Below are 19,713 nucleotides of genomic sequence, written 5' to 3' on the forward strand. Positions count from 1 at the left end.
AAAAGTGCCAAAAGGTGTCTTTAAACCCTTACCTTCCATCTTGGAATCAATACTGTGTTTTGGTACCATGCAGAAGGGCAATAAGGTTCAGGAAATGGGTGTTAAATGACTTGCCCAGTGTCACACGGATAGGAAGTATCTGAAAGCCATATTTGAACCCTGGACCTTCCTATCTCTAGCTCTTCAGCCATTGAGCCACCTAGCTGCCTTCCATAAGGTCTTTATAATTATCTCCTTTGATCATCATACCAATTTTCAAATGAGAAAACTGAGGCAGACAGAAGTTAAAGTGACTTGTCCCAGGTCACACAGCTGGGAAGTGTCTAAGGCAAGAATTGAAGTGAGGCCTTCCTACTTCCAGGCCCTGTGGAGTATCTACAGTGCTACAAAGCTGCCCCATATATAAAACACTTTTTGAAAGGCTAGTCATGACTGGAAAGAAGCTGAAAGATTCTTAAACTATTTCTGTTCTTCCCTAGACAAGTTTTTCCACTCCCACCCCATCACCACAATCATCTGCCCCATCCTCAGTCCTCCTCCTCCCAAGATACACACATACCCTCCTTCCCTACCTCTGCACCCCTTCTACCTTGCCCTGAGCCCCCACCCCCACTCCTGACCAAGTCTCCTCCCCTGGAGAAGATCACTTTAAAATGATGGTTTAAAAAATAATTAACAGAATGCATTATGCATGTTGCGACTGAATTCACTGTTATCTTTTACCATACTATTGCCATGTGCTTCATCAATGATTAACCCTGAAACATGAAATGTCAGAACTGGAAGGGGCCTTGGAGATCATTTGGTAGTCCAACTCCTTCATATTATAAATAATTACGAATCAGAAAATAGGTTTGGCTGGTAACTTAACCAGGGCATTTTTAGTGTTAGGAGCATCTGCTGGAGGGTGGGCATAGAAGAGGAAAAGTGGTGCTTTACATCTGAGTGCACTTAAACTTCTTATAAGATTGTTATTTCCTGTGAGTTCCCTCAAAAGTCTGGAAGGATAAGGGCCACTAAAGTCGAAAGCGTAATCTGATATGGACTGCCTCCAACAGCAATAGGCTTTAACAAAAAACAGAACCTGTACAGAATTAAACAGAATCCTCTAACAAAATGACATTTCCCAATGAGATACCAGTGACAGGAATAAGACTCATTGGGGATCACAATAATGATTTTAAGCAAATAAAAGGGAAACCAACTCTGATTGCTACAGCTGAATCCTCAGTGGCTGAGATTTCAAATTACATGTTAAATTTCTGTTGAAAGTTTAAGGCAACATTCAAAACTCTAGTATATGTTAAGTTTAGAGGCATTTTTGTCCTTTCCTCTAGGGGGAAATCACAGCATTCCACCAAGCAGCTCTTAGGAATACTGTGGTTTCATTTCAAAGTGCCTAAGTCTTTTAACATTATAAATTAAAACAGGGTGTGGGGAGATTAGGGAGAGGAGAGAAAAGGAAATTTTAAAAACCCTTTTCTTACAATAAAACTGCTTAAACAAAAAGAGTGCATTTTTTTTTCTCCAAGGAAGGTGCTAACATTTCTCAATCCAAAATAAACAGATTTTTTTTTAAATGAAACTTGAGTAGCATTGCAAAATAAAGTTGATCTTAGTCTGTGGGTAGGATAGCATCATAGCTATTGTTTAAATTATAGTATGAAAAAGATAAAATATTAAAAGCCTATAATGGATATAAAAGTATTCAATATTATTCAAAATGCACAAGTCTAGCCATCTCTCTCCCCATCTCAAATTCCTGTGATGACTCCTTATTGCCTGAAGGGTGAAATATCAACCTTTTAAACCCCATAATGGGCTTACTATATATAATATTCTCATTCTCTGTTCCTGTCCAGCTGACCAATTCTTTCCCATATCTGTAATATACTCTTTCCTCATCTATTCTACCTCTTAGAATCTCTAATTTCCTTCAAAGTTCAGCTAGCTCTACCATCTACATAAGGCCTTTCATGATCTCTCTAGATCAGGGGTCAGCAACCTTTTTGGCCATGAGAGCCATAAATGCCACATTTTTTAAAATGTAATTTCATGAGAGCCATACAGTGCTTACAGTGTGCGCTCCTGTAACAGCACCTGAAAAAAAATTGACTTTATGGCTCCTGCAGAAAGAGCCATATCTGGCCCTCGAAAGAGCCAGATATGGCTTAAGAGCCATACATTGCCGACCCTGCTCTAGATGCTCCCCCAAATTACCTCGGTTTTTTAAATTTATATATGTACATGTTTTTTCTACAGATGAAGTGAAAAAGCTATTTCATTTTTTTAATACCCAGTAATTTTATACTGCCTAGATTAGAACATAGTAAGCCCTAAATAAATCCTTGTTGAATGATGTGTAGTTTTTTGTGCTTAACAAAGTATAATATGAGTGTAAATTTGAAAATGAGTAGAGCAGATGTATCAGGAATTCATTACAACAAAATAACAAACCATTAGAAAGACCTGGCAAATAATAGTAAAAATAATAACACACAGCACTGGGAGATTTGTTAAAATATCTCATTTGATCCTCACAACAACTTTGGGAGATAGGTGTTACTCTCTCCGTTTTACAAATGAGGAAACTGAGGCAGGTAGCATTTGAGCAACTTGCCCAGAATCACACAGCTAGTAAGTAACTGAAACTGGATTCATATTCAGATCTTCTGGACTCCAAAACTAATGCTTTCTCCATCAAGCCACCTAGTTGTCAAGGCCCAAAAAGAAACTAGGAAGTTGTCCAATCTAATGACTTTAACCTCCCAAACTCCTTTCTATAGTCTCCTCTGTACAATATATTATACACTGAGAAGGAGGAGGTAGAGACAAAGATCAGACTGAGAATTTCCTTCTTTCAATCCTTTTTGCCAGAGTTTCAAAGATATTTCTGGTAATAATACAGGCTACATAAAAAGTAAAAATAAAAACACTTTCTGTGTCACTAAAGAAAATTAAACAACTATAATTACCAACAAACTTGAACACAAAATGAAAAGCTAACTATCTGAGCAGCTAGGTAGCACAGTAGATAGACTGCCAAGCCTTAAGTCAGAAAGACCTCAGTTCAAATCTACCGTCAGACACTTCCTAGCTCTGCAACCCTAGACAAGCCACTTAACTCGGATTGCCTATCCCTTATCACTCTTCTGTCTTAGATTTGACACTGATGGAAGGAAGAGAAAGAAAGAAAGTTATGACCAGCATTATTTGGCATGCATTTAATTACATCATGTGTATGGACTGAACAATCAAATCTATAATTTCCATAAATTTTTCTTTGTAAAAAACAAACAATCCCAAAGAAGGGGGAAAGAGGGAAAGGGAAAAGAAGGGGGAAAGGGAGAGGGACAGACAGACAGACAGACACAGAGAGAGACAGAGAGAGAGAAGAAGGAGAGGGAGGGAAGGAGGAGAAGGAGAGGGGTCAGAGGAAGGGGGGAGAGAGCAAAAAGAGAAGGTGAGAAGGAGAGGGATGGGAGAGGGAAAGGGAGGAGGTGAGTAAGAAAAAGAGAGAGAGAGGAAGAGGAGGAAGAGAGAGAGAGAGGAAGATAGAGGGAGAAGAGGGAGAGAAAGAGAGGGAGTGGAGTGACAGACAGACAGACAGAGATGAATGATAATGTATTTACTAAGTGTTTACTGTGTTCACACTAAGATGACTCTGGGGATACATCCAGCTAAGATCATCCCAAGCCTCAAAGACTATATATTTTAATGGAAAAGAGAATAAAGAAAAGCTAGAAAGGGAAGGGGAAGGTATATAAGTATATAGGAAAGTTTATTGGTCAGAGTCCAACATCCAAGAGTCAAAAAAAAAAAAAAATCCCTGGCTAGGGGCACAAAGTCTTTACCATCAATACAGGCAGTTAGGTGACACATTGGATAGGACACTGAATACTCTAAATGGGGTCAAGAGGACCTGAATTCAAATTTGACTTAAGTAGTTTACAAGCTGTGTGATCCTGACCAAGTCACAAGCTCCCTATGCCTTGTTTGCTCCATCATTAGTTAAACAGGGATTATAATAGCATCCATATGTCAGGATTATTGTGGGAGATAAATGAGATAATATTTGTAAAATGTTCTGCAAACCTTAAGATACTCACTAATATTAACACAGACTTCTGATCCAAAAGAGATCTTCCCCTCCTCAACTTTTTCTAAGACTACTCTTATAACCCTTAACACATATGCCTTGTATTGTAGTTGATTTTGTACCGTCTTCTCTTTCCTACTACAAAACAAGCTCCCTGAGGGTAAGGACTAAATGTCACCTTAATCTTTCATCAGACAGCACTTAGTACAGGACACAGAGCTTAGTGAGCCTATAAATAAATATCTCATCAACTTGCTTATGCTTTGTATCTTGGTCACTGTTTTCATGAATAACAGAAGGACAGCAGCACAGAGTAATAGAAAAAAAAAAACCTGGACTTGAAATCCAGAGACCTGGTTCCAAGTCCCAAATTTGCTACAAGTTTTATGAATTAGATAAATCTTCTAACTTCTCTAAACCTGTCTCCTTAGCAGAAAAATTGATATAATATTTCCTGCCTTGCCCAAAGGAGTTATTATGAGGATCAAATGAATTAATATTTAAGGTATAAACCACTAGGGTAAGAAGTGAACAGAGGATCCCTGAGCAACATCCAAGTTCCCCTAATTCTATTGATAAAATTATAAACAAAGATCTCATATCCAAGTTATATGAGAAACTGATTCAAATTCAGAGGGAAAAGAGGCATTGTTCACTTGATAAATGATCTGTGGGCGTGAATAGATAGTCCTCAAGAAAAAAAACCCAGGCTATCTCTAGACATGTGAGAAAAGATATTCCAAATTACCATTAATTATTGTTGTTCAGTTTTGTCTGATTATTCATGACCCCATTTGGGGTTTTCTCGGCAAAGATATTGGAGTGGTTTGCCTTCTCCAGTTCACTCTAAGGATGAGAAACTGAGGCACACAGGGTTAAGTGTTCTCACACAGCCATAAGTGCCTGAAGCCAGATCTGAACTCAGGAAGATGAGTTTTCCTGACTCTAAGACCAGTTCTCCAACCACTGTGCCACCTAGCTAGCTGCCTCCTACTCACTGAAGAAATATAAATTTAGCAGTTCTGAGATTCTACCTCTCACCCATCTGAGTGGCAAAAATGGTTAAAAGAGGGGGAAAGGAAATGGATAAATGTTAGAGGACCTGTGGGAAGACAAGCACAATGATGCACTGTTCATGGACTTGTGAATACAGACAACCATTCTGGAACACAATTTGGAATTACACACAAAATAATACATAAATGGTGTATGAATGCCATTTGACTCAGCTCTTACTACTTGAATTATGCCCAAAATAATTTTTTTTAAAAAGAGAATTTTTTACAAGGGAATGTAGTAGAGTTGCCATAACTAGCTAGCAAGATATGCTTGTTAAATTTTCAGGGTAGCATTTATACCTCAGAAATCAAAATGCTACAAATCGGGGTTGACATTGTTTTAGAGTTTGTCTAGATTTATGTGGTGGTGAAAATGTCAATAATGCAGATTAAACTTAAAAGTATGTTGGCCATACATTTCTTTTGATTGTCTGGTATAAAGCATCTGCCAGCATACCTCAGCTAGAAAGTAAGTGTCCTTTATGTACAAATATATTTATAGCAGCTCCTTTTTGCAGTAGCAAAAAAGTGTAAACTAAGATAATGTCCAACACTCCAGGAATGGTAAGTAAATTGTGGTATATGAATGTGATAGAGTACTACTGTGTCATAAGAAATAAGGAAAAATCTGGTTTTAAACAGAAAAAAAAGACAAAAAAATTATACAAAATAAAGTAAGAAGCAAAAGAACACTTTATACTATAACATCAATATCACAAAAAAATAATGGTTGAGAGGACTTTTATAAACTAATAAAGAATAAAATTACTAGAATGAGAAAAACAATTTATACAACACTAAAAAAAAAACCTTGAAAGCTGTAAGAACTACTATCAATACAAAGACCAAAGATGATGAAGGCTATCCATTATTAAAACATGACAGATTTAGAGTACAGAATGATATATATGTATATATACACATACATATAAATATATACTATGTATCCATTGAAGGAATTTTTTTTGCTTTATTATTTATGTTTGTTAAGAGGGAAATTGTTTTTCTTTTCTTCTTTTTATCCCAAACGGATAGTGGGAAGGAGGAAGAAATTTTTTTAGTTTTTTCAATTAAGGAGGTCAGTCAAAAAAACATTTATTAAGGGGGCAGCTGGGCAGCTCAGTGGAGTGAGAGTCGGGCCTAGAGACGGGAGGTCCTGGGTTCAAACCCGGCCTCAGCCACTTCCCAGCTGTGTGACCCTGGGCAGGTCACTTGGCCCCCATTGCCCACCCTTACCACTCTTCCACCTATGAGACAATACACCGAAGTACAAGGGTTAAAGAAAAAAAAAACATTTATTAAGCATGATCTATGTGCCAGACATTAAAACAAAACAAGAAAGGAAGGAAGGAAGGAAGGAAGGAAGGAAGGAAAGAAAAAGAAAGAAGGAAGGAAAGATGGATCCTGCCTTCAAGGAACTTAGAATCTAATTGGGGGGAGAAAAACACCAACACACAAAAAGAAGCTAAAGAGGGGAAGGGGGGAGAAAAAGAAAGGAAGGAGAGGATAATAAGAAGTTTAAAGTTGTGCAGTCAGGTGAGAAATGAAGACAATAATCCATGGGATCATGAATAAATGGAAGTTTGGAGAGGGGATTCTCCTTCCACCCTCCATTTAGAGGGGGTTCCAGGGTGTGAGTACCTGGGCTGATTGATGTTTCAAGATGAAGAGGTTCCTATGGACATGATGTAAAAATTCCAAGTAGTGCAGCCAGGTTTGAAAGCGAGGTGCTACAAATGTGAAATGTTGCATATTCTTTCAGATGAAGTTGCTACATTTTTAGTTTTATTTAACCGTTTTTACTTTGTTAAAGAGACCTTTCACAAAGTAGTATTCTATAAATGTATGAAATGTAAAAACAAAATACTATAACAGTTTAAAAAATAAATAAAACTGAAAATGTGACTCTGAGAAGCCCAAATATATTCCTTAAGGATCTTAGACTTTGAATACAAATGGTTGCATATGTTGTTGCTGTTCAGCTTTCATTTTCTGAAGAGGACCAATGACATCACAGGGATTATCTTGAATTGTGCATGAATTGAATTTAAGTGAGGCAGAGTTATAAATAGTCACCAGCCTCTCTCTTCCAGAGTCAGTCAAGTCCAGTGGCAAGACAAAAATCAAGACAATTGGTGACTGCCTGGTATTACAGTGGCTGGCCTTGGCATCTTCAGTGTATGACAAAGCTCTAAGTGCTCCACAAGGCTTGCCTTAGTTCACTTCCTAGTAGCTGGAAGAAATCATTCTCATTTGCCATTCCACTAGAGAAAGTCTTCACATGCTTGGAGTAAGAATATGAACCCTTAGGAAATGACAGAAATGACAGACCTCAGACACTAGAATCCAAGGTAGTTGAACTGCCTTCTACTAGTCCTAGTAAAGAAGGGGTTTTGGTTATTAGTGAAAAAACCTAGAAATGCTGTAGCCAAAGACTTGAACCCCAAACTAGAAGCTAGATGTGGTAAAGACTACTGCGTAGCCATCATCGCAGTCATGAACCCAAGCTAGCCATGAGATGCCATGCCCAGGGAGAAGAAACTCAAGAATGTCATTAAGAAAACATGAGAAGTCCTGAAGCACCTAGGAAGACAGGCATGTTGATATACCATTTATGAACCTGTAAAAAGTATCACCATTCTGGAAAGCAATTTGGAATAATGCTCAAAAAGATACTAACTAGTCCTTGCCATTTGACTCAGCTATATTACTACCAGGTCTATACCCAAAAGAAATTAATTTTGAATTGCCCCCATATACAGATTAACTAAGGGACTCCTTGTTCATTGTCCTTCAGACATCATTGATCATTCTTTTCTTTGTATTCTCTTCTCTAGATTTACAGGACATCATTCTCTCCCATTTCTCTTCCTATCTGTTTTATGGTTCCCTCTCTGTCTCCTTTGCTGGATCCTCTTTTAGGTCACAACCCCTTAACCATAAGTGACCATCAGGATTCTGTCCTGGGCCATCCTCCTCTTCTCCCTCTATACTACTTTGCTTTGTGATCTCATCAGCTCCTATGACTTTAATCACTACCTCTATGCTGTTGATTTTCAAATCTACCTTTCCTGTTCCAGTCTCTTGGCTGACCTCCAATCTCACATCTCCAACTAACTTTAAGACATCTTGAACTTCATATCTAAACAACTGGAAAAATATTGTTCATGGGTAGGCTGAGTAATAAAATAAAAATTATAATCCTGCCTAAATTAATTTACTTAGCAATCAAACTACCAAATGATTATTTTAAAGAACTAGGAAAAATAGTAATAAAATTCATCTGAAAAAACAAAAGGTCAAGAATATTAAGGGCGTTAATGACAAAAAAAGATTAGAAGGAAGGTGGCCTAGCAGTACCAGATCTCAAATGGTACTATAAAGCAGTAATCATCAAAATAGTCTGGTACTGGCTAAGAAATCGAATGGAAGAACAATGGAATAAATTAGATACACAATATACAGAGGTAAAGGATCTTAGAAACCTAGTGTTTGATAAATCCAGAGACCCCAGCTTTGGGGATGAGAACTCACTATTTAACAAAAACTGAACTTGGAAAACAGTATGGCAGAAACTAGGTATAGACCAGTATCTCACACCCTATACCAAGAGAAGGTCAAAATGGGTATATGATTTAGAAATAGTGATACAAGTGATAACATTTGTATAGTCCAGTGGAATTGCTTGTCAGCTCAGGGAGGGCGAAGGGAAGAGGGGAGGGAAAGAAAATGAATCATATAAACATGGAAAAATATTTAAAAAATAAAAAATGTAAATGCAAAAAAAGAAATAAAATGAAACCATAGCCAAATTAAGGGAACACAGAATAGTTTACTTTGGAAGACCTATAAAGAAGGGAAGAATTTATGACCAAACAAGAGATAAACAGCTTAATAAAATGTAAAATGAACATATTGTGGTACATATTGGTGATGGAATACTATTGTGCTATAAGTAATAATAAAACAATATGATTTCAGGAAAAGCTGGAAAGATCTACATGAACTGATGTAAAGCAAAATATGCAGAACCAGGAGAACATTGTATACCATAACAGCAATATTCTACAATGATCAAATTTGACTGTTCTCAGCAATTCCATGATCTGGGAAAACCCTGAAAGACGTATGATGCAGAATGCTATCCGCTTGCAGAGAAAGAACTGTTGATTCAGATGGATGCAGATCAAAGCATACTATTTTTTCACATCAGTGAATTTACGGTTTCATTTGAGGGTTTTGGTTTTGTATGAGTGTGCTCTTACAACAGTCACCAATATGGAAGTATGTTTTGCATCATAATACAGGTATGGCCCAGATCAAATTGCTTACTGTCTCTCAATGCAGGGAGGGAAGGGAGTGAGGGGGATGTTTGGGATCTTATAATTTTGAGGAAAAGTATGTTGAAAATTATTATTACATGTAATTAGGAAAATGAAATATCTTTGAATTAAAAAAAAAAAGACACCTCAAGCTGGATGTCCAGGAGACATCTTAAGCTCAATTATATCCAAAATATAATTCATTATCTTTCCTCCTAAACCCATTCTCTCTTTCCTACCTTCCCTATTACTTTAGAGAGCAAATACCATCCCTCTAGTCCCTCAGGCTCACCACCTCGGAGCATTCCTGGATTCCTCACTATCTCTTAGCCTCTATATCCAATCTATTGCCAAGGCCTATTGATTTCACCTTTATAACATCTCTTGAATGTGCCCCCTTTCTCTCCTCTGACACCGCCACCGTGCTAGTGTAGGCCTTCATAGACCTCCCAGCTAGACTATTGCAATAGCCTGCTGGTGGATCTGTCTGCCTGACATCTCTTCCCACTTCAATCCATCCTTTATTCCTACTTTGAAGTGTTTTTCCTAAAGCTGGGGTCCAGTCTTGATCATGCCACTCACCCCTCCAAGAAATTCTACACCTCTCCCTCGAATAAACTCAAGAGGATTCCTATTGCCTCCAGAAACAACAAAATGCTCTGTTTGGCATTCAAAATCCTTTATAAACTCACCCCCTCCTATGTTTCTAGTTATCTTTACACCTTACTTACCAACACATATTCTTCTTTCCAGTGACACCAGTCTCCTGGCTGTTCCTCAAACAAAACATTCCATCTCTTGGTTCTTGGCATTCTCTCTGGCTGTCCCCCACTCTGCCTACTGACCTCTCTGATTTTCTTAACATCCCTACTAAAATCTCCCCTTCTACAGGAAGCCTTCTTCAACCCCTCTCGTCCCACTGTTTTTCCTCAGTTAATTATTTCCTATTTATCTTACATAGTTTTCTTCATATATATTTATTTACATGTTATCTCTCCTGAGGGCAGAGACTAGCTTTTCCTTCTTTTGTATCCTCAGCATTTAGCACTGAACCCAGAATATGGTGGGCACTTAATAAATGTTTATTGATTAAGTGACTGGTTGAATCTTTATACTTATGCACTCTTTCCAGGGATAGCATGCATATTTGTGGAAGAGTATGCCCTAGGTTCCTAGCGAATGCTCTAATTTAAAGCTTTTTATTAGGCCACCCCAGTAAATGCCTCCCCTCTAAGCTAATTATGTTATTTGGCTGACTACTGAAAGTAAACACGTTTGTGGAAGCTTCTGAGCTATAGTTTCAGGAATGTGGATCCACAAAGAAGTACCTTGAACCTAGAGTCGTCACCATTAGTGAAATCCAATCTGTGAGTTAGAGATAGGAGGGAAGGTAGCTATACACTACAAAAAAAATGTAAATTATTACTATCACATAATTCTAGAGCAGTGATTCCCAAAGTGGGCGCTACCACCCCTTGGTGGGTGCTACAGCAATCCAGGGGTTGGGGATGGGCACAGGTGCATTTATCTTTCCTATTAATTGCTATTAAAATTTTAAAAAATTAATTTCCAGGGGGCTAAGTAATATTTTTTCTGGAAAGGGGGTGGTAGGCCAAAAAAGTTTGGGAACCACTGTTCTAGAGCACAATATTATGTAATCCATTTCTCTCTATATGGGGAAAATGGAGTTGTAGAGTAGTTAAAAGATGAACTTAAAATCAATTAGATGGTAACAAAACAGATGACCAGTGTGTCCTGACTTCTAGTCAAGTTCACATTCCATTACTTGGCACTTTATCAGACTAAGATATTCTCTGAACAGAGAAATTGCCTTGTGGATTTATTGCTTATATGTTGACTACTGACTCCCATAATCCAAGACAGATATTATATACTCACTCAAGTTTGCTTCTGGAAATCTTTTCTGAGTTTAATGGAATATCCAATATTTAATTACGTGGACTATGTATTCAGACATTCAGCACTCAATGAGCATTTATTAATGATCAGACTAAATGTGCCAGACGTTGTGCTAGGCAATGAGAATGTGAAGGTTTTTTTAAGACCCTTCCCTCAAGAAGCTTATGTTCTATTTTTCAAAAGAGGAATTATAAAATATATACAAAGTAATTCAAAGGAGAGGCTGGGAAGGTGCTGCAAACAACTGAAGGGATCAGATTATTCTTCCTATAGAAAGAAGCCTCAAGTTGAGCTTTGAGGGGAACTAGGAAGAAACAAGGAGGGAATCCTTTTTTTAAAAAAATGAAATGAAGAAACAAACATTTATCAAGTGCCTCCTATGGGCCAGCCACTATGCTAAACATTTGACAAATATTATCTCACTGATCCTCACTACTGAGAGGTAAGTGCTACTTCTATTCCCATTTTTACAGTTGAGAAAACTGAGGCAGACAAGTTAAATGAAATGTCCAGGACCCCAGAAAGCTTCAGGAAAGAATTTATCCTCTCTCCCATTGCGAAGACCAAGCCAATACAATTCTAGATCCTTACACAGCTACCTCCTATCTCCTAACCAAGTTCCTAGACTCCCTGAATTATCAGTCCCACATCATCCATTGCCAACCTCATTTTATTAGACCAATATGTTGCAAGATCCTTTGCTTAAGTTGAAAATCTTGCATAATAACAAACCCCATTGTTTGATAAGAATTTCTTATATGAACCTACCACGATATTTTATGGCTTTTCTAAGACTTACCAGAGCTACCAGCATCACTACTCTTGTACTTGGAGGCTATTATTAATAACTAAAAAGTATTAATGAAACAGAGAAGCCCTGCTCTGATGACTTAAACTCACTTAAACAAGCGAGAACTCAGAATAAAGGCTGATGGAGGAGTTAATGTTTTGCACAAAACAATGTAATGACTCACACTGATGTTTCTCAGAGTGAGAACGAGTGTAACTGGGCAAACTACTATAAGACTTTATGCAGTTTGGGGAAATAGTTGGAGATTTAGTGCATAATTAAACTTTTTATTTTATGTATTTTTCTACCTTCATTTTTTTCAATTACCAACTGCATATACCTGAATTCACAAGTGCTGAGTTCACATAAAATGATGTCCTCCTGTATTTTTCCCCAATTAGATGTCCCTGAGATATCTCAAATTTTACAATATCCAGAACAGAACCCATAATTTCCCCCTCTTCAACATCCCTGTTATGATCACCCAGGTTTGCAGCTTCAACGTCACACTCACTTCCATTCACCCCACATAGCCAAACAGTTGCCAAATCTTGTCCTTTGTTTCCCTGAAACATCTTTCCTGTCCATTTCCTTTTCTCCGCTTACACAGCCACCACCCTGGCTCAGAGGCTCCTCACCTCTTTACTGGACCATTGATGAGGCTCCTGATCAGCAGTCCTGCCTCAAGTGTCTCCTCACTCCAATCAATCCCTTCACACAGCTTCCAGTTTTTCTAAAGCATGGTTGTGGCCATGTGCTCTTACCCCAATAAATTCCAGGGGCTCCCTATTAAGTTCAGGAGCATTATTTTTATTTGGTATTTAAAATTTTTCAAAACCTAGTTTTCTCCTATCTTCCCAGTCTTTTTAGTCTCTACTCCCCTCCTTCTATAATCCAGCTACAATGGTTTACTTTCTAAATAGGACATTCACATTGAACATCTTTGTGCTGTGGTACTGGCTGTTACATATACTTGAAATGCTCTTCTTTCTCACCCCTTCTTCTTAAAATCCCTAGTTTTCTTCAATACTCAATTCAGGTGCCATTTTCTTTTTTTATTTCACTTTTTGAGGTTTTTATTTTAGTTAGTTTTTGCCAATTACATGTAATGAATTTCCACACAAGTTTTCTTAAGTTATAGGATCAAACTTATCTCCTTCCTTCTCTTCTGTTCCTCCTCCCAGTGCCAGTAAGCAATTTGATCGGGGTTGTATATGATTATCAGGCAAAACATATTTCCATCTTGTTCATTATTGTAAGTGAGTAATCTTATAAAACCAAAACCTCAAAACATATGCCCAAATAAACAGTTGAAAAATCATATACTTCTGGCTCTAAAAGTTCTTTCTCTGGAGGTGGATAGTATTCTTTGTCCTAAGTCCTTCACAATTGTCCTGAATCATTATATTGCCCTTAGTAGCAAAGTCTATCACATTGGATTGTTCCACAATATTGCTATTACCATGTACAATGTTCTCCTGGTCCTGCTTATTTTACTCTGCATTAGTCCATGTAGGTCTTTCCAGCTCTTTCCGAAATCATCCTGTTCATCTTTCCTTATAGCACAATAGTATTCCATCACTATCATATACCACAATTAGTTCAGTCATTCCTCAACTGATGGACATCCCTTCAATTTCCAATTCTTTGCCAAAAAGAGCATCAACTGCCATTTTCTACAGAAGCTTTTTCTTGATCTCCACAGATCCTTCTCAGTTTTTCCCTTCATATTTCCTTCCATCTGTCCTATATGTATCTTGTATATACCTATTTATTAACATATTCTCTTCCCTTAATAGATTGTAAGCTCCTTGAGGGCAGGGACTCTTTTTTACCTTTTTTTGTATCCCCAGGATTTAATACAATGCCTGGCACCTATAAGAGTTCAACAAATGCTTATTCATTGTTGAGCTAAATCCCAAAGAAAATGAGGGAGTATACTGAAGGCAGAGAAACAGGAAAAGGAATAAAGAGTACAGGGAATAATTGCATGTGAAAATGCATAGGTCTTGGCAAAAGTGGTACAGAAATATTTCTTCCTTTGCTAAGATTTAATTTTATCCCCTCCCCCTGCAATTTATCCCAGAATCTACATCCCACGAGAAAAACTACAACCCAACTTAAGAAGAATGCTTCTTATTCAAATGTAGTTGGCAAATGTAAATAGTGTATTTAGAAATATTCAGACAAAATGACCAGTACACAAATTAAATCCAGATCTCCAAGGAGAAACATGCAAATTCCACACAAAAGAGCACCAAAACTACATTATTTAGGCTAATATGGAAATGTTTTGCATGACTTCACATACATAATCAATATCTAATTACTTACCTTTACAAGTACAGGGAAAATGTGAGAGGGAGGGAGAAAATCTGGAATTGAAAATTTTTTAAGTGAATGCTAAAAATGTTTGTATATGGAATTGGGAAATGTTTAACAAATAAAAATAATTTTTAAAAATTTTATAACCAAAAAAAGACTACTTTATTTAAACAGACTCAGTTTCTTGAGGGAGTAGTTCCTCCAAATGGTAAAAGTAACTTCAGCTCCTTCTGGAATGACAGTGATTCCAAGTTCATCCAAGCTCCAAAAATACATAAGGAAAAATGGTGATTAAAAAAGAAAAATCAGGGGCAGCTAGGTGGCTCAGTGGATTGAGAATCAAGCCTAGAGACAGGAAGTCCTGGGTTCAAATCTCACCTCAGACATTTCCGAGCTGTGTGACCCTGAGCAAATCACTTAATCCCCATTCCCTAGCCCTAACCCTTACCACACACAGTTATTGATTCCAATGTGGAAGGTGGGCAGGAGGGAGGGAAGGAAGGACGGAAGCAAGGAAAGAAGGAAGGAAGGAAGGAAGATCTATTACTTCATTGTTATATAGCAGCTATGTGGCACAATGGAAAGAGCACTGATCTGGAGTCAGGAAAACACAATTTAATCCATCCTCAGTTACTTAATTGTGTGACCTTGGTCAATTGTTTAACCTCAGTTTCCTCATCTATAAAAATGGGCATAAAAATTGCACCTATTTCCCAAAGTAACTGTAAGAATCAAATGAAATAATATTTATAAAGTGAATTTCAAAACTTAAAGAGTTCCTATGTAAATGCTAGCTATTATTATTTATTGTTATTTTTACTGTCATAATTGTAAGGCATTCCAATGATTGAAACTCTTTCCACTGATGCAGATCAGTGACTACAGTGATTCTTCTTTAATTTATACGTAGCCTCAGAAAGTTGCCAAGCTACATGATTTGCCCATGATCATACAACTGGTATACCTCAGAGACAAGACTTTAAACCAGATGCTCCTGATACCAAAGCTGATTATCCACTAGCAGTCTTCAAAATCCTTTATCAATATTCCAGTTTGGCAGAACAAGTAAAGAATGTCAATGTAGAAAAGACATGAAGAAGTAAATATTAAATGTTAGATGGATTGTGGAAAGTCTGACACTCTAATACACTCTTGTTCCAACTCACAGCAAAGTACCTGGCTTGTAGTAGGTGCTTAATGACTGATCAATAAAGCTGTGGATCTGTCCAAGTCTTCTGGAAAGCAATCTGGAATTACACTTAAAAGTGATTAAAATATCCACAGTCTTTTGCCTAAAGAGCTCACTGTCAACTAAAGGAGATAATAGAGAGAAAAAAAGATCTAATATACGCTGAAATATTGATAGCAGCACCTTTTGTGGAAGCCAAGAAGTGGAAATTAAGTCAATACTTATTAATTCGAGAATTGCTAAGCAAATTATGCCACATAAATATAATGGAACATTACTATGCCATAAGAAACAATGACCATAAAGAATAAAGAGGCAAGGGAAGACATATGAACTGATGCGAAGTGAAATAAACAATAAGAAAAATAATATATGCCACTACGACAAAAACAACACAAATTTAAATTGTGTGCCACTACAGCAAAAACAACACAAATTTAAATTATACTAACTAACTCTAGCCTGGGAGAAGAGATATAAGAAGTCACCTTTCTGGTTTCCTTGCAGGGGTGAGGGGCTATAGAAGCAAAATACAGCATATATTGTAAGATTCCATAGATATACTGGTTATCTTTGCTGGACTTCTTTTCCCTCTTACTCTTTAATTCTTGTTTATAAGAGATGACTACTCTCCAAGGAGGAAAAAGGGGAGAGATCTATTGGGAAATAAAAGTGATATGAAAACAAAGAATATCAAGAAAATCTTTTTAAAAGAATACAGGAGGTAACTGCCTACACTCATAAGATAAAATAGAATTGATTTCACCACTGAGTCATACCTAACTTTCAAATGTAATTTTAGATTATGGAAAAAGTGGGAGAGTTAGTATTCCTTGCCAAGTAGGGCTGATTTTGAAACCTACAAAAGCAATGCCAATACTTATAGGTCACACTCTAATGCTGAAATCCAGACACAGGAGAAATAGATCACCAGGCAGGATATGCCCCAGTTGTTAAATTCTTTTTGAATGGCTCAAGCCAAAACCATTTTACTCTCCCTGGAAGGATCTTGAAAATCAAGAGAATATTGGAAAGGTACCTACAATTTATAGGATATTCTACAAAGTAAGGTTAGTAGTCAGTTAAGTATTTTTCTTTATCAGAACTTTCCAACTGTTCACATGGAAGTAATCATTTTTTTTGGAGGGGATATTCTTCTGTTTCTCGTTCATGGAGCATAGTGATGAAAATAACCAATAAAATAACTATACAGAATTTTATCACTATGAAATGTTGCTTGCTTTCTTCTTAGTCTCTATATCTATGCTCCCTTTCTCTTGATTTGCTTCTTCCCCTACCACATCAATACTCCTTACTTTTCACCTTTAAAATATATGAGAATTAATGGCATTTGTTGTTTGGTATGATTGGGTAAGGATTGGGTTGTTGTTTTTTTTTTACTTTTGTTTAATTATTTATTATTTTTAAAAGTTGAGTTGTCTAGAAGAAATGTACTAAATAAATCCTGTCTGTATTATGCAGCTCCTGCTGCATGTGTTATCAATATCTACATGTATGATATCCTCGTCATTTCTTTCCACAGGAAGTAATCTTGTAATCTATTCCCAACCTAGCACATTAGCTACTAGTAGCTGAGCCTGTTACCACTTGCAGATCTACTTTTTTTCCTGTGAACTACATCTTAAACTCAAAGCTGAACTAATTATTCTTACCCAGAATGCTCTCCACCTTACCACTGGGAATACCAGCATCCTCCCCAGATGTCATATTCAACTCCTCACTCTCTCTCTCTCTCACACACACACCTGTTGCCAAAGCTTGTCAATTTCTCTCTGATCCCGCCCTCTTCTCTCTGACACTGACACGCTGTCCTGGTGCAGATGCTGATAACTGCCAGCCTGCATGAATACAATAGCCTGCTGGCTGATCTCTCTGCCTCAAGTCTCATCTCCCTCCAATCCATCTTCTCCTCACCTTCGCCCTTCATCCTCATCCACAAAATGAGGTTTCTAAAGTTCAGGTCTGACCCTATCATCTTCCCATTTAATAAACTCAAGTAGTTCTCCATTAATTCCAGGATTAAATATAACATTCTCTGATCAACTTGACCCTGTTCAGTCTTTTTCAGTCTTATTGTCCCCAACCAATATATCTGCTAAACAGTGATACTTGTAGGAGATGCTTCAGTTACGGATGCTGGGCATTTCCTCTGTGCTTAGAATTCTGTCTCTTTTGGCTTTACTTCAAACGCCTGCTAAAATCCCTCTTTCTACAAGAAGCTTTGACTGATACTCCTTAATTCTAGCATCTTCCCTCTATGGGTGATCTCCTGTTTATCCTGAATACATCTCATTTATAAATGTTTACATTTTAAATTTAAATTATTAAATTCTGCATTATTAAAATTACTAAAATTTTAACTAAAATTTTAAAAGTTCTTTTCATGTTATCTCCCCACACACACATTAGACTGAATTCCTCAAGGGCAAGGAGCTATCTTTTGCCTTTCTGTGCCCCCAGCACTTAGGAAAGTGCCAGACCCATAGCAGATTCTTTAAAAATGATTGTTGAATGACTGATCAACCACAGAACCAGAAGCAATGGGAGGCAGATACAAAGAAAAACCTTTAGAATTTGTTTCAGAAAAAAAATAACAGTTGGACTTGTCCAAAGTAGAATGAAATACTTCAAGATATAGTAGGTTCCGTCTCATTGGAAGTAGATGGCATTTGTTAGGTATGTAATCATAGGGGTTCCTTTTCAAGTACAGGTTAGACTACATAGGTCCTTAGGTTCCTCCTGACTTTAGCTTTCCTTAAGATTTTTTATTATGACATATCAAATTTGCATCTCTTTCTATAGGATTCCCAGCAGTCATTAATTGTGTTAAGTAGCTTGAATTAGGATCATAGATTTAAAGTTGGAAGAGACATTAGAGTTTATTATATCCAATCTTATTTTACAGAGGAGGAAACTGAGGCCAACAAAGGTTAAGTGACTTGCCCAGGGTCACACAACTAATAAGTTTCTTGGGCAGTATTTGAATCTGGGTCTTCCTGACACCAAGCTGAATGTTTTTTTCCACTATTCCTGTTTTATGATATTTTAGAGTGGTCATTTTCCCTTGTATTTGCCTCGACTTGAGGTTACCATGTGGCAGCTAATTAAGTATCCCAAAGACATGCAACTTCCATATGCTACCCAACAATACAGAGGTAACATAGGACTCCATAAACTTCAAAATTGGTTTACTGGCAAGATTACAAAACCTTATTGTTGAAGAATCTGTTTTGTTATTTAATAGAAAGGGGCACTTTTAAGGATGTTAATGAGAAGCTGCATCTATCTTAATACATAGTATGTAGCTATGGAGGAATTTATGTTGTTTCATTTAGTAATATTTGAAGGAGAATGGTTCCTTTGAGAGCCAAGGTAGTACTGGATGGAAAAAGTCATTTACACAAAGGCAAATAGATAGGAATAGGGGGCAGCTAGGTGACAAAGTAGATAGAGACCAGGCCTGGAGTCAGGAAGACCTGAGTTCAAATCTAGCCTCGGACACTTACTAGCTATGTGACCCTGGGCAAGTCACTTAACCCTGTCTCAGGTCCTCATTTCTAAAATGAGCTGGAAAAGGAAATGACAAACCATACCAATATCTTTACCAAGAAAACCCCAAATAAGGTCAGGCAGGAAGTGGAAGAACCGGAACTAGTGAAGAATACAACAAGCTCATTATATTCCCCTGTACATCTAGTATGTGATATACAGAAAGAAAAAGAAAGAGGATAGCTAGGTAGTTCAGTGGATATTGAGCCAGGCCTGGAGTCAGGAGGCCCTGGGTTCAAATTTGGCCTCAGAAACTTCCTAGCTGTGAGCCCCTGGGCAAGTCAATCTCTGTCTTGGACTGATACTAAGATAGAATGCAAAGAGGGGAGAGGGAAAGAGAGACAGAGACAGACAGAGACAGAGAGAAAGAAAAGAAGAAAGGAAGGAAGGAAGGAAGGAAGGAAGGAAGGAAGGAAGGAAGGAAGGAAGGGAGGGAGGGA

The sequence above is a fragment of the Gracilinanus agilis genome, chromosome 3 (assembly GCF_016433145.1).
Source record: "Gracilinanus agilis isolate LMUSP501 chromosome 3, AgileGrace, whole genome shotgun sequence".
Classification (NCBI taxonomy): domain Eukaryota; kingdom Metazoa; phylum Chordata; class Mammalia; order Didelphimorphia; family Didelphidae; genus Gracilinanus; species Gracilinanus agilis.